General features: G+C 40.3%; 1 long non-coding RNA gene across 2 annotated transcripts in view; it reads right to left on the reverse strand.

Moving 5' to 3' along the window:
- Positions 1 to 224: 224 nt before the first annotated feature.
- Positions 225 to 12,244, reverse strand: part of LOC132248331 (uncharacterized) — a 48,684-nt gene continuing 36,664 nt past the window's right edge. For both annotated transcript variants that reach the window (XR_009459505.1, XR_009459506.1), the window contains exons 2-4: positions 2,987 to 3,160; positions 2,490 to 2,725; positions 225 to 2,180 (exon numbers count right to left, since the gene is read on the reverse strand). This is a non-coding gene — a long non-coding RNA (uncharacterized LOC132248331). The remainder of the gene's footprint in view (positions 2,181 to 2,489; positions 2,726 to 2,986; positions 3,161 to 12,244) is intronic.

A 12,244-nucleotide genomic window follows, 5' to 3' on the forward strand; every position in this document is an offset into this window, starting at 1 on the left:
TTAAAATTCCCAAACTCTTTAAAAAATAAATAAATAAAAAGTGTGTGTGTGTGTGTGTGTGTGTGTGTGTGTGTGTGTGTGTATGCTCATATACACATGTATGTCTGTAAGCACAGGCTATATTCATAGATTTTTTTAAGTTTAATGCACTTATACACATGGGATCTGAACTTTGACAAGGAATCTATTATTGAGCTCCAGGGGTTTATACAAGAAAATGATCTTAAGCTTTTAACTAGAATCTACTTGATAAAGCAAGTTTTTCTATTCTGTGATGCAATATTAAACTACAAGCTAAGCTGTTTAGATGACCTTGGTTACCATAGGGCCGTGCAGATCTGTCACTAGGAGCAAAAAGTTATTACCTGTGGCGACTGCAGTAATTACTTAGGTTAGACAATCAGTTCACTATGTTGATTGGCTAGTGACCTCTCGCTGCAGCTTCTCATTTTGCCATATTGGGGGAGGGGAGAAACTCTAAATGAAGTGTAGGAAGGACACCCTTCATAATGATGAAGTTATGTGATTGGACAAGGACCATTCCAAGAAATACAAGCACTCAACTCTGACTAGGCCTTACATTACTGGGAAGGGGGAAGAGAGAGACCTTTATATAAGACACATTTTTAAATCATTTAGCTACAGATCTTTTCCTGATTTGTTTGTATTTGCTTCTTGAGAACATTTGGGAATACAAACTTTACAAGCAGCAGCACTCTGGAAAGTGAACACTGAAAGTTAAGAATAATACCATCTATATTAGCACTACACCTATTAGACATAGTAGCTGTTTTTTAAAGGTACAAAAACATGAGGCTGGATTCTCACTTAACTTGAACCATATTCCAGCGCTGTAACACAGTTAATTGGACTGGATTTTTTTTTTGTAGCTGGTGTATTATAAGATCAGAAGCAGACATCTTTACAGAATATTTATTCTAAATACACAAAGATAAGTCAATCAATGATAATTGCTTGCAAATTGTGAGCATGTAAAATTTATTTTTAATTTAACTATCGCTGGCCACATAAATCTTCCTCTATATAATGATGGTTTAGCTGATTGCTATGTGCCAGACACTTATTTGAACCATTTTTAGAAAGAAATCTGCATTTGAGCTGACAATTTTATGCCAGGTTTATCTGAATGCAAATTACCATAACTGAATCCTATAAACCACTGAAAAACAGATTTTATAAAGGATACTTCAACTCATACTTAACTCTGGCAGTGCTGCTGATCTTGACTATAATTAAGGTTATGCCAGCATTATATTTACAATCCCCTAATGGCCCGTGTCTGTCGGTATCAATGAATTATGGATTACTGACCCAGTTGCTTACTATCAAATATATGCTGGCTGACCACCATCCACATTAATAACCTGAACATAGCTGACTGGGTTTCTGCCAATTCAATACTACCGCTACAGTGATAAGAAGAAAACAAAGCACAAAACTGGAGAAGTTAAAGTAGACACAGATGACCTCAGAAAATATCTGTTTGTGTAATGAAGTCAACAGAAGTTTGCCAAATGTATAGCAGCTGAGGAGCAAGTCTAGAAAGTCTAGGAGGAGAGACAGTGTAATCTCCTTGACTCCTAGCTGGTAAGCATAGGGTATCACCATTTTGGAATGACAGAATATTTGATGAACACCACTTGTCTTCTTTCTACAGGTTTGTAAATAAATATTATTTTAGGTCACTGTCTGACAGCTTCTAGCAAAATGAACAGCTTGGAGCAAGAAACTTTGTCTCCCTGAATGGCATCAATTAATCACAGTTTCACAAAGCAATCAGACTCAAAAGAAAGGATGAATTTCATACCAATATTATAAGCAGTTCTGGTCCTGTGTTTCAATTATAAAAAGAACTAAAACCAGAAGTTTTTCCATGGTTCAATTTTTACTTCTAAATTGTTGTTTATTTTAACATTTTTGTAAAACTATAAAGTGCCAGAAAAACACATAGGAACACATTTTTAAAGTTTCAAATCCAGCAAAACCTATACCTTCAGTATCTCTGGGCATGTAAACTGGCTCCTCCATGACCAGATGACTGCAATTATTCCAAGGATCAGAGACAGACCCATTTGTCATCTGAGCTGAGGCAAAGCAAAGATGTATCATCACCCCAACTCTGTTCTCCATTCTTCTGACAGTCATCCTGGTTCTTTCTTCTGAAATTGACATCGAGTACTAAATGGGTAGAGGTCTCCGCAATCTGAGTCATCTTCACTTGAAGACCAAAGTACTCAAACAACCATCAACCCACTGATAACTGTGCCATCCTTGCTCTCACTGAGGAAAACTAGAAGACCACATTGGATCTTTTCAGAGACGCCTACCGAACTTTGAGTCTCTCTCTCTCTCAACATCAAGAAGACTAAAGTGTTCTACCATCCTGCTACAGGCCATTAATGTACCCCCCCCACACACAAATTACCATCAAAGGAAAGACCTTGTAGGTAGCCAAGCACTTCCCTTACCTCGGGAGCCATCTCACTCAGAGTGAACATTGATGAGGAGATTCAGCACAGGATCCAGTGTGCAAGTGCCTCCTTCAGGAAATTGCTGTAGGATGTCTTTATTAACCAGAATCTCTGGAAAGACACCAAGATCCGGGTGTCTTTCCAGAGCCGTCATCAAAGCAGTCATCATCCCCACTCTGGTCTCCAGATGTGAAGCATGCTCATACTTCCACTACCATCGTCATCTCAAGACCCTGGAGAAGTATCATCAACAATGACTCCCAAAAAATCTCCACGTCAAATGGGAAGATTGCTGAACAAATGCCAACATCCTTGCTAAATCCAATGTTACTAGCACTGAGTTGGTGATCTTCCACCACCAACTTCGCTGGACTGGATACTGTTTGCAGATGTCTCTCCACCTGACTCTCAACTCCCAAGTGCTCTACTCCCAACTTAGTTGGGGCCTTTTGCAGTGGCCGTAGGAAATGTACAAGGACTCATTGAAGGCTTACCTCAAGAAAACAGATGCTGACATGAAAAGTTGGGAGAAGCTGGCTGCTGTGTACTCTCACATTGCTTTGTCCTTCTTCCATAGAGTTTTCTGTTGTTTTAGCTGGCTGACATCTGTTTCCATGGATTCAGCTATTTTTCTTCCATGTTAAAGAGTGTGACAACTACATCAGAATCTGGTGATTCAAAATTAAAATATATTATTCCTTAAAAGGTGTTATGGTCACCAAAAGACTTCAAGAAAATGCTTCCAAGGAAAAAGTTTTTTCCTTGGAAAACAGGTTTTTTCAGGTATCCTAATCAAGGACTATGGTTAGATACTTTTACACATGCAATATTGTACCTTGTCCTACTGAAACTTTGTTGTATAAGCTGGTAGCTACAATAAGTAAAAGTATATGATTACGCTTAGATTTTCAGCTATTGCACACTTCTTTTTTTCTGAGTTTATCTTTTCGTCTTAATAAAGTGAGGTTCAGACGTGTGACAAAATTCTTGCCCTTATTAAAGTGTGCCCTGAAGTAGATATTGGAGACAGACAGCTAAAAATATGCTCTGGAACATAAAGCTTTAATTAAGATCATTCCCCGCTTGCTTTTGGAGGAATAACATACCAATGGGATGCACATTTTATGTACTACCTCCACACAAAAAAAATCTGCAAATTGCAGGATATTGGCAAAGAAAATTAAAGTGACTGGGTGGAGATCTGCAACAATGCCCTTAAAGAAATTCCTACAGATACCATGGACTGAAAATCCTGGTTTGCACCTTGAAAAGAATGATTTGTCATGATCTGATAACAGTAAATGACATGCAGTACAGCTGTGCAGAAAGCTAAACACAGCCATCTCCTGACAAAATTGATAGGAGCAACTATGAGGAATGGCGATGCGCTGAAAGTATTGTGAGTGCACTAAAAGCTGCCAAGATACTCCATGCAGTGCAGTGCAGCTTAACATGCTATAGTACACAGAGCATTAGAATCAGGGAGCCAGATCCTCATATCACTTACACTGATGTAAACCCTGATGTCAGGGAGCTGCATGAAGTGTTGGTCAGAACACATTTGCATCCATGGAATTAAATTTATCTTTTAAAAGATGCCCAGCATTACATGCTATCAAATGCTCATCATCTATACTGCTGCAAACAAAATCATTCAAAATGTAAGTCTGCATACACAATCATGTTCTCACAATATTTTGCTATGATCTTGTTATCCGCAAAATCTCAAGAGATGAAAGAGTGGTTTAGTTTCTGTGATACAAAATCACACGTGAGATGTACCAGTACTCATTCCATTGAGGTATGTAATTAAAACTTCTTTCAGATCTCCTGCTACATTTCCCACTCTAGGAGGGTGACAAAAAAAGAGAGCATTTCTTTTAAAACGAAAACAAGGGGAGTGTTTTACTAATTATGTCCCAGTTATCCTGTGAAAATGATACAGAATGTTCATTTGTATCCTCAAAACTCCTCCCTATACCTCTCTCTGTCCCTCTCTATGTAGAGCTTTGGCCTAGAAATGTTCCTTATCATTCCTGTCTGGAATCTTGGTAAAAATTTACATGAATAAATGGGTGCTTTTATAGACCCACAAAGTTGAAAATGCACATATGCCAACTAGAACATGCTAAATGGTTGCACATTTAAGTATCTAGGAAAAAAGGGTAGACTGAATTTAGCTTACAGAGCAAGTGAACCTATGAAAGAAGAAGATAGTACGTATGAAGATACCTCGATCCATACTTGCACACACAAATCAGGAAATGGAAGAATACTTGCTTTGACGACTATTTGTTTACGTCATTCGTCCCTTTTTTCAAAAGTACAAGGCAACCTTCAGTTTGTGAAGCTACGGTCATTAGTTATGCATTTCTCAAGCACTAAATGGAAGTTCATTGAACTGTCAAGCTTTTGAAAAATAATTCAGAAGATATGGAGGAAAAATTAATGCATAGAGTTAGAGGGGAAAAAAGTATCCTAACATCTACAAAAATACTTGGAGCACTGTTTCACCTGAAGCATATGTTACCAGTAAGCTATGAATGAACCATTTGCCTTCACTGATATCTTGGTTAAATATTAATGCCTTTTTGCTGCTGGGTTCAATGAATTAGGACTCAGTCATCTCACCTTTGGTGCCAGAGCTTGTAAATCAGGATCCATCATCACGGGAAACTGACAGAAATTTTTCAGAGATGATACATAACTGCCAAGTCTCTGTGATGTAATGCCCACGTTATGAACTTCCCACCACTAAATGTGTTTTTCTCCAAGAGCTATTTTACTTTTTTTTTTGTAAAGGACTAGGGCCAAAAAAGGATGTACTATTTAGGTACTAAAAGTGGAGATGATGCTAAATGATAAGTATTAAATGACCCATCCTGAAATCAGCTTAGTATTTCTCTGATACACTTTATAAGCTATTAAACCAATAGCTAGAAAAATACTGTGTATGATTTATACAAGGAAAGAGATGTACATAGAATGATAGGAAAATAGGGCAGGAAGAGACAGCATTAGGTCATCTAGTCAAGCCCCTTGCTCAAGGCAGAACACATGCACTAAATGATGTGCATTTTAAAGTCTACAGGATGGTGAAAATACTTGCTAATTGGTCTTTAGATCAAATCCTTAAAAATAAGGCATTTTAATTGTTCATGCAAATAAAATATCTGAAGAATTTAGCTTGGTTTTTGGTCACTCAATCATTCATGAACCAGTTCTCATTTTAATATAAAATATTTGCAAATATTCCCCAAAAAGCATGAATAAATGGTTCTTAGGATATTTTATATTCTTGAGCAGTTCTTATCAACTAAATCATTTAGGTGATTGCCCAAAATGTATTATTTTGATTGATTTAAATGTTTTTAAGGCGTGGTTCTGCTATGAGAAATGACTCTGTAAAGATGTCATAATGAAATTTCATGGATCCCCAATAATTTTCATACTAAAAAGCACATAATTTACAAATAAAGAAGGGAAATATTTATCAGACCACACTGAAAATTCTTGCTTGCTCATATATCATCTTTAGAAATAAGGTTTCTACAGACCAAATTATGTCTTCAGTGAAACCTGAGCAACCCATGCTTTGTCATCTCAAGACAAAAATCAAATAAAACAAAGTTTTTCAATTGTGACTGACATAGGAGAAGTAAGAGTCATGCAAAAGAATTACAAACCTTGATGGCAGTGGGGTCCTTCACACAAATTAAATCCACTCATCTGAGCTCAACAGAAGATGTCAAACTGACATCTCCTCAGCAAAAATGGAGTTAAGCTCTTGATTCAATTAGCTGTGCAATTTTAAGGAAATGTACATTTGTTTCTAAAACTATATTACCTTCATTGTATCCAACCAATATTCTTCAAAATGTGAAAATGCACAATTTCAAGCTATAAGCTAATGGTTGCCCATAGGCATAATGATGCAGCCAGGTGCTGGGAAGAGTTGACATGCAAAGGGGCAGTAGCACCATCTGGTTGCTATTCTGCCACTGGCATGATTGTGCAGCTGCAGCAGCCAAAATTTATTCCAACCCCCACCAAGTCAGAGCCCAGGGTGACTGCCCCGATCCTCCCACCCTAGTTACACCACTGTGACTGTCTAACTTCTATTCAGGAGAGAGTCTTCTCTTTTGCCTAGAAAAAGAGCACCCCCAGATAAACCCAATATAATTTTGGTTTCACTCTGCTCATTTTGGGTGCAAGTTTAAAAGCATTTTAGATCCTTCTGGGCCAACTCATGTTAACAAGTGTCAGGCCAGATCAAGTATTTTCTAAAACTAGAGGAAATTTCCTCGAAGGAGAGGTTGTAATAATGAAATGGTAACAGGCCCTTGTCAGAGTATTATTTTCTCAAATTTTATCTTAACTATTGTTAAGGGTTCACTTCAAAGAGGAACATTTTTAAGGACAGTGAGAGAGCTTCTGATTTGATTTGTACCAGTAATAATCTGAAGTAACACATGGAAATCAGCTGAGCTGCTCTAGACTGACAACAGTGTTGCTGAGTTTAGAGAATTGTCCTTTAATTTACTTGTTACCAACCAAATAAAACCAATAATTACTAACCAGTAATTTAGGAAGAAATGAATTAGCAGAGCACTTTAGGCCTAATTTCACACTGCCTGATTTCTTATCTAGCCATTAATACAAGGATAAAATACCCTCTGATTTAGTAAATTCCATGTAAATAAAAAAAATCAACATTTACATGGTGGTGGTTAAAGACCTCAGTTCAGCAAAGCACTCACATACCACTGAACTTCAACTATAGTTAAACTGACCCTAGCAGACAGGGTGTATTCAGGATGTAGATCTATATAGTTTCTCTGCCTACTAATCCTTGCTGCTCCCAGCTGGAAAGAACCTCCAGGATCATAAAGTCCAATAGCTACTACTGCAATGAGACCATACAATCCATTTAATTTATCAATGCCCATCTTAAAAATTAGTCAGGTGTTGTCACTGATACTCCTTATGGGAAGCTTTTTCAGAGTAAATTTCTTTGGAATGTGGGAAATCTTCAAATTTCCAGTCTAAAGTTAAATCAGAGCCAGTTTATTCCCATTTGTGTTTTTGTCAACATTGTCCTTTAACTATGTTATTTTTGTACAGTAGTATCAATGACTAGCAAATAGCCCATCAAGAATGACCGGGGGGGGGGAGGGGCAGGAGTGGAGTAGCACTACCCTCCACCCCACACCGCCACCACCATGTGTCTGGCCCTGTTCCACTCCCCCCGCTCCACCCCCTCTGCCACTCTATATCTGGCCCCACATTCCCCCACGCCGCTCTGCATCCGGCCCTGCATCGCCTCCCACCCCCACCGCTCCATCTCCGACCCCGCACCACCCTTCCTCCCCCTGCCTGCTCCTCGTCCAGCCTCGCGCCGTGCCTCCCTCCCCCCACCCCCTTGGCCTGCTCCGCACGGCCTGCATCTGCCTGCCTCCCTTCCCCTCCCCGTTCCCCTCCCTCACTACCTGGCCACCACCTTCCCCTCCCTGCTGGTTGTTCTGGGGGGCATCAGGGCTGGGTGGCAGGAGACACTGCCACTGTGACCCCTCCCCCCCTTCGCCCTCAGGCACGGAAGTGTGGGGAAGCCCCACTGCTCAGGTGGTTGGGGCATGTTCGCTGCCACCACAAACTGCCCCAGCAGCAGCTCAAACTTGGGCCTGCACAGCTCTGGCCCATGCAGCCAATTGCCACCCGCCCTCTCGGCAGTGCATGAGCAGTTTGCCAGAAGCGTTATGGGCAGACAGACACACTATGCCCTTTATAGATAAATATTTCTGTATCTTATTAAAATATTGTTTTTAAATACAATACAAATCATAAAAAATATTAACTGCAGGTGTAAAACCAAATGATCACAAATAATAAGCAATAAAAGGGAAAGAAAAGAGAAGCATGCAATGAGCAACAATTTAACTACCAAAATATTCCAAGAATTCCCTCCAGATTGCACGCAGACAAGGTTCCTTGGGTGAATTTGATATCTTTTATTAGACCAACCCAAATGGTTGGAGAATAGTTATTAAGCAAGCTTTTGGGTTCAAAAACCCTTCGTCAGGCTAAGGAAGCTGCAATGGTTGCTCCAGATTGCACCAAACTTTTCAAACCAGTTAAGCCTGCTAACCTGACTCTTCATAGATACCAGCTATTGCCATTGTCTTTCTGTATTGTCCTGGACCTGGACAATTCTGCAAGTTGCTAATAAGTCCTGCGGTAAGAATGCAATCTGGGAAGGATTCAGTTTGAATTCTTTGGGAATATAACTACAAACACATATGTTTGCCAAAGGTATCAGTGCTGTGTTCAAAACCACATTGACTCTAGTTGTAATTTCTTTCCAAAAAAGAAAAAAAATGGTAAGAATGCATGACCAAAGCATGTGACTAAGCATTGCCAGCAATGCATCACATCTCCAATATGTATCTACTGGAACTATACTTATTTTTTTTTAAATTCAGAGGGAGCCCAGTGCAGACAAAGACAGATATTTTCTTGTATAAAACTAAGACCGATTGTTGATGACCATTATTGTGAACTGCTGATTTCCAGTGAAATTCTGTCATCTGGATACCTCAGTCTCCATTCCATTCCAGTCTTAAATAGTCTGTATCAAGCCTGCTATGTGCAATTACATATTCACAGAGTGATAGCACAGAATGGGAAAGAGAAGCACATTTCAAAGGCAAAAAATAATGTCTTCTGGAATATTTGCTACACCTAAAGCTTTAGATACAAACTGATTTTTTAATATTTGATGTAACCACATATGTTGTCATTCAACTGCTTCTGAAAGGTCAAATTCCTCACATAACTCAGAAAAGAGTTTAACAATTTCCTACTAGAAACTGTTCGACATGCACAATACTCTTATCCATCCACTTTTTCCACCTCAGTTTGTAGGACCCATACTTCAACAAGAAATTGCCCTAAATAGAGACCTCTTGATGCAACAAAGGATGAAACTTCAATAAGTTTGCCAATTTTTTTCCCAAGCTTATAGGGCTGCAAAAATTGTAGGGATTACAGAGTTATGTACTTCATAGACTTCATAGACATTAGGACTGGAATGGACCTCAGAAGATCATTGAGTCCAGCCCCCTGCCCCAGGGGCAGAAATTCAGCTGGGGTCAAAGGATCCCAGCAAGATAAATATCCAAATGTCTCTTAAAGGAGTCCAGAGTAGGTGCTTGCACCACCTCTGGCGGCAGTCTGTTCCAGGCCTTGGGGGCTCGGACAGTAAAGAAGTTCTTCCTTATGTCTAGCCTGAAATGGTCTTGGGGAAGTTTGTGAGCATTTGACGTTGTCATCCCTTGGGGCACTCTGGTGAATAAGCATTCCCCCAGATCCTGATATACACCACTTATATACTTATAGACAGCCACCAGTTTCCCCCTGAGCTACTTTTTCAGGCTGAAGAGTCCCATAGCTCTCAGCCTCTCATTATAAGGCCTATTCTCCTGTCCTTTGATAATGCATGTGGATCTCCTCTGGACTCAAGCTTTTCCACATCCTTTTTTAAATTGTGGAGCCCAGAATTGGATACAGTACTCCAGCTGCGGCCTCACCAAGGCCGAATACAGTGGGAGGATAACATCCTGGGATTTGCTTGAGAAGCATCTATGGATGCAAACCAGAGTTTTGCTCGCTTTACCAGCTGCAACATCACACTGGTGGCTCATATTCATTTTGTGGTCAGTCATGACCCCCAAGTCCCTTTCAGCCATGGTGCTAGCTAGTGTAGTACTGCTGAGCCTATAAGCATGCCGCAGCTTTTTCTTTCCAAGCTGGAGTAACTTGCATTTTTCGGTGTTGAACGCCATCAGGTTTTCTTCTGCCCATTTTATGAGCCTGTCATGGGTGGCCTGGATCACCGTCCTGTCCTTGGGTGTGGATGCTTTACCCAAAGTTTGGTGTCATCGGCAAACTTGGCCAGTCCACTTCTGATACCAATGTCCACATCATTAATGAAGATGTTAAAGAGTATAGGCCCAAGGACAGAACCTTGGGAGACCCCACTGGTCACGACACACCATGAGGATTGACTTCCATCAGTTACCACTCTCTGGGTCTGACCTCAGAGCCAATTCCCCAGCCAGTGGACTGTGATGTAGCCAAGGCCACAGTTGGCCAGTTTTTCTACAAGATAGCTGATAATAGAAGGGGAAACATATTTGCCTGTTCAATTTCCACCCATATGGGAGAGTTATCTGTTATATCAGCCATCCAAGACATATCCTGACTTACTAAGGAGGTATTGTGATATTTTTGAAGGTTTGGAAGATAAAATCCACCCATTTCAAATCAGTAGTCGCACCTTTTCTGGAGAAAGTTAAGCTTTTATCCTCCCCCTATAGAAATCTGTTGAACTATCAGAAGATTTAAACTAAATAGGATTGGGGGATTACAACAGGTAGGTTAAATAATAGGTAAATTAGGCAAGATAAGGCATTCATTTTTTAAATATTAACACACCCCCAAAAGGATATTACCAAAATGCTGTATTTGTGCAGCCCTGTAATACAATATGGAGAAGATTCTGGAAGTTGTGGCAGACAATAACATTAATAGTCTTGGATATTTAAAAATCTATATAAGTTATGTGTTCTGAAAGATTGTGCTCTTTATATGTACCTTATAGACTAACCAAATAATATACATCTACTCTGCTTTCTGTTCAACTTCAAAATGACACAGCTAATTACCTCTCGGCTCATGGATAGCACCATGCTCAGGCAAAAAAAACAACTGTAATCAATTGAACCAAGAAACTTGCTCATGTGCATTCAGGTATCTTTTTCCTGACCAAATGCAAACAAATGATTATCATACCTGTGGGACTCCAGCTGACTAACTTCCTCCATTTATCCACAAACTGGACTGTGTTAATAAGTATGATTCTTATCCCCTTACCTGAATTAGCTTTTGTGACTCCTTTTTTCCTATACACTTTTTGCTTGTATGCTTCTCCTAACTGTCCCTTTTCCCTACTCTCTCCCTCTCCCTCCCCCCCCCTTTCATTATGTATGTACGTATGTATGTATATACACACATATACATACAACATGGACACGAGTTCCTGAAGGATTGTGCTATATATAGCACATGTATGGCTAGGATGCTTGTTTGATATTCAGACCCAGTGCAGGGAGTGTTTAGGTGGTAGCTTGAGGGTTTATTCTTTTGTCATAGTAACCCAAACCATTTCCTGTGTGATGGCATTCTAGTGGTTTAGGTGGGATTGTGAGGTGCGGTTTAGAAGTCTCATTGGTGCCCAAGTGGCACATGACTTCCTTAAGCCATGGAAGGAGTCAGGCTCAAAGCACTGACCAAGCCAGAGGGCCCAGAGCCGTAAGGTAGACATGGACTAGGGAACCCAGAATTGCCTTAGAAATGGAGGAACTAGGGCCAAGGGCCCAAAGCCCATGAGAAGTGTAACCATTGCCCAGGAGGGGCAGGGGTGAGAATCTGGTCCAGGGGCCCAAAGCCCAGAGAAGCAGGAACCAAAGGCCAAGAGAGGCAAGACTAGGGCCAGGAACTCAAAGCTTCAAGGAGCAAGAGCCTGGCCCAGGGCCAAGAAGAGCTGGAAAGGACAAGACAGTCACTGGAGTCCAGAAGCCAAGCCCAGCAGGAGAAAAGAGGCAGAAGCCAAAGAGGCTGATGCCCCAACAAGGGAAATAAAGACTTAAAACAACCTGATAAGGGACTGGGGCCAACTACCCCTGAGATGACTA

This window comes from Alligator mississippiensis, chromosome 2 (assembly GCF_030867095.1).
Source record: "Alligator mississippiensis isolate rAllMis1 chromosome 2, rAllMis1, whole genome shotgun sequence".
Lineage (NCBI taxonomy): Eukaryota > Metazoa > Chordata > Crocodylia > Alligatoridae > Alligator > Alligator mississippiensis.